This window comes from Sander lucioperca, chromosome 9, assembly GCF_008315115.2.
Source record: "Sander lucioperca isolate FBNREF2018 chromosome 9, SLUC_FBN_1.2, whole genome shotgun sequence".
Lineage (NCBI taxonomy): Eukaryota > Metazoa > Chordata > Actinopteri > Perciformes > Percidae > Sander > Sander lucioperca.
The window spans coordinates 38,952,681-38,956,983 of NC_050181.1; the positions used below are offsets into that span (position 1 = coordinate 38,952,681).

The following is a 4,303-nucleotide window of genomic DNA, read 5'->3' on the forward strand; positions in this document are numbered from 1 at the left end:
AAAATTGATGGCTATTTGCAAATTTGGTCTGACTGTGTTGCAGTTCAGAAGCTCCACAGTTTGACTTGACAGCCGGCTGGTGCCTGCCGGGTTTGCTGCCTTGCCGGTCGGACTGTCCACCTCCACAGACTGTCCACCTCCACAGACCCCTCTGTGAGCTGGCTGGAGCTCCGTCATGGCAGCAGCATTTGGTAGTCCAGGTACCCAGAAATGGTGACTTTGCGCTGGGTGTGGAACGCTGTGGGCTCCCGGCCGTGGAGCTCCGTCAGGGCAGCGGCATTTGGTAGTCCAGTAACACAGAAACGGTGACTTTGCGCTGGGTAGGGAGCGGCACAGGCTGCGGGCTGTCACGTCAGACTGTGGAGCTTCTGAACTACGTACAGTCGGACTAAATTTGTAATTAGTCATCAATTTTCTTAAAACAGCCCATATTTGAGCTCTACATATTTGATTTGTCCCATGAAAAAGTCTCAGAAGTGAATTTAGTAATGAAATAGCAGACAAACAATGCATACAATTTCTGTGAAGTGTGTGTGAAGTGGTGTGCACGGAGCGGCACGGAGGGGTGGGGCTTTTTGTGTGTGTGTGTGTGTGTGTGTGTACCAACCAATCAGTGCGCAGTTCATCTAAATATTGATGAGCATACCTTAAAAGGGAGAACACCTTTCTTTCATTCTAGGCCTTTTTCACAGGGTTGCATTAGTGCCCATAGAACAGCACCCAGGCCATTTTCAGCCCATTTTTCTCGAAACCAGTGTTAGCTCAAATGCATATTTGTTCTGGTACAAACAAGAAGACAATGACTTTCCAATGTTTCTTTTGAGACATGATACCATTGGAACAGAAGATAATGCTCCAGAGTTCCTTAAAGATCGATTTGATGCTACAATCAACAAGACATCAGTTCCTCTGAAGATCCAGAAGCTTCAGCTGTCTGACTCTGCTGTGTACTACTGTGCTCTGAGGCCCACAGTGACAGGAAACACCAAAACTCTGTACAAAAACCTTTGGAGCAAAGACAACACAATACTCCACAACATCCACCAGAGGGAGTCACACACTGTTAAACTTTAATATGATGTAGTCTAGAATCACTTTACCTTAGAATTGGGGGAGAGGTAAAAATACAGAGCTACGAGGAGACAGAGAGACTCAGGGAGGAGCTGAGCTGTTACTGAACTATAGAAGAGAGAGGAACTTCTATATTCAACAGAGATCAATACACAACCATCAACATTACCTTTATTCAACATGCTGTCACTGCAGCATTGTGTGTTTTCTCTGATGTTTCTTTCCATTCTAACAGGTATGTTAGATTATGCAGCATGAAAAAGTTTTATTCTAATAACATCTGAATGTTAATCATGTATTATGTCTTTTACAGCATGAAATAACAGAGTTATCTCTTCCTTTAGGAGTCAGCTGTGAAGACCTCACTCATCTGCAGATCTTCTCATCTAAACTTTCTGACTGTGCTGTGAGCCCCACAGTGACAGGAAACTCTAACACACCATTGATAAACACCCACTAACACAGTAAAGGTAGGTGTAAGTGTATTAAATGGTCAGCAGTTGTCAGTTAAGACCATGATGAAGAAATTACACCACTACACAGTAGTACCTTCATGTTACAGTATGCCTAAATATACTTGTGATACAACTCTAATCTTACCAGGACAGGTTGGATAACTACTGGACTAACCTAATCTTACCAGGACAGGTTGGATAACTACTGGACTAACCTAATCTTACCAGGACAGGTTGGATAACTACTGAACTAACCTAATCTTACCAGGACAGGTTGGATAACTACTGAACTAACCTAAAGCTTTCTCCTTCTGTCTGCAGTCTTGAAGCAACACCATCATCAGCAGCTGAGTCTGATCACCCTTCATGTTGAATATACTTGTGTAGTAATGTTTGAATAAATGTTATAATAAAGATACATGTTTCGTTAATTTCTTTTCAGAGCTTGTATACTTAACGAGTTATTAAAACAGGTAGCATCTGAATATAATTATTCAGTTAGTAGTTTCCTGTGTCCAGGTCATATGTTGATGGTAAAAAATAGACATTGAAAAACTGTTTATATTATATATACACCCAAAAACTTAATGACACAGACAAACTAGTTAATTTAATGCATTTATTTTTTGAATACCATTATCTAATATATTACATAATCTGTTCAACATCTCTCTTTGGCCTCTGTCTCCCTGCTCTCTTTTCTTTTGCTTTCCCTCTCCTCCTCCTCATCTCTCCCTTCTGGTGATGCTAGTGCAGCGCCTGGCCCTGGTTTGTCCTCTTGGATCGGGGCAGTCAGACTGGTGCAGACTGCCCTAATGCCTCATCCATGTTGGCAAACCAGGGCCAAGTTGCTGCGGTGGCTTTTCCATCCTCAGTGACCGCCTCCGTTTGTTCCTTAGTCCCCTGTTCAAAGACAGCAAACACAAGAAAAAATGTTTACCGTTATGAATGCTATAACGTAACATTACAGAACGTTATACTTGTTACATGGGAAACTACTCATACATTTTAGCTTTCATTTAACGTTGCTAGTGAAGTTAACAAGGTGCAGCTTTACCTCCCATCCTGCAGCTAGAACTGATAAACACACCCATTTCTAAATCTCTGCTAACGTTACACATATACAGTAACGGCTTATAGAAAGAGATAAATGCCACCAGACATTGAAATTTACAAACACAAATGGCACAAAACACAGCAACCCAGCTAACAGCCTAATGTTAAATGATAGGTTCAGTTAGCCTAATGTTAGCTCGAGATGTATCTACCTAATTAGAATAGCAATTTGTACCAGCATTAAAGCGTTAAGCTTTACATTAATGTAACACATTAAAAGTGATAACAAATGTACGGCAAACACTAAAGAAACTTACATTTAAAGGATTATTGCGCCGTCAGCGATGCTGCTCCAACTCCCCTTATGTCTGCCGTTGTTTTATTTTTAATGAGCCGGCAACGCCACGCACATAGGATTGTGGGTGATTTGGGAACGTGAAGGATACACACATGCATCCTTGGAAATTCTCTGAACGAAGGACTCAGTCCTTGGTGGAATTTGGATCAGGTCACCAGACGTCGCGGTTTGACCGGGACAGTCCAGATTTTGAATTCTGTGTCCCGAGTCCCGACAAAAGCCTGTCGGGACACTAAAATGTCCCCGTTTACACCAGCAGCAGCGTGAGCTGATGTTTCCGGTGTTTCAGCCCCGAATGATTTGAGTGTAGCCCCGAGTGTAACTTTGTGTAGTCTATTTTTCCGAGGCGATGCTGTATTTCTTGCTATCACTTAGCAACCGTCTCTACGTGAGGAAAGCTGTGAAAGGTGAAGTTCTTGGAGGAATCCTAGTCAAATCAGTCTAATACATTGATGCCATCAACACAAAGTTTAGGAGCACAATACTAATGATTTAGTTTGAAGTTCCTGTGACGTGACGTTTCCAGTCTATGGTTAAGACTCAATCACACGGAGCTCTGAAGCAGACCTGTGCGTTGCTTAGTGTCCACTCTCGCTGTAAAATGCAGGCCAGCTTCAGGTTGATGGATGCACTCACAGCTGTGGACATGCTGCGGCAGATGTGCTGCGTTTGTGCTCCCTTTATTTATGTAGTAGTTTCGGGTTTCCACCTCCGACATATAGCAGCGTACAGCCACTTCCTTAGCTAAACTATTTGTCTCATTCAGAGACCAGAGACCCAAACGGGGCTCTGAGTCTGTCAGAAGGTCTGAGATCTACCGTATCAGCAGAGATATCACGTAATGCACAGCAGACTATGGTGCAGGTATACATTATTTTCTGAAATATAGTGACTTTATTCTTGTAATAGCCTATTATCACTTTATTTTTCTCAAAACATCACGACTCCTCCAAATCACAGAGAACACAGATATACTGCATTTAGAATATGCACAAAGTTTTGGACATGAGCAGAAATCTTGCTCAAACACACCTGACATATTACAGTCCAGGGGTTTATTAGTACATTAACAACAAAAGACACAAAACAGGAGGGAGGAGTAACTTATGCCTAGGCTACATGCAGTAGCGGAGATAGTGTGGGTGCTTGGGTGAGGTCACCCCAGGGCCCCGTGCCAATAAGGGCCCCCTCAATCACTGGCGATCTTCTGTCGCTTGACGAAAACGAGGCACCGCCAAGTGACATATTATAGATCGTTAGCTGAAAGAAGCTACCACATTTTGTATTTTAGAACAAACGGCAAACTTTCGTTATTTCCTTCTGAGTCAGTTTGACAGTATAACCTTAAAATGCATAATGCAAT

At 42.6% G+C, this 4,303-nt stretch overlaps 1 protein-coding gene across 4 annotated transcripts in view; it reads left to right on the forward strand.

The window, feature by feature from the left end:
• si:dkey-154p10.3 (zinc finger protein 135) overlaps positions 1–4,303 on the forward strand; it is a 307,986-nt gene that overhangs the window by 60,733 nt on the left and 242,950 nt on the right. The gene's annotated exons all lie outside the window — the stretch shown is intronic.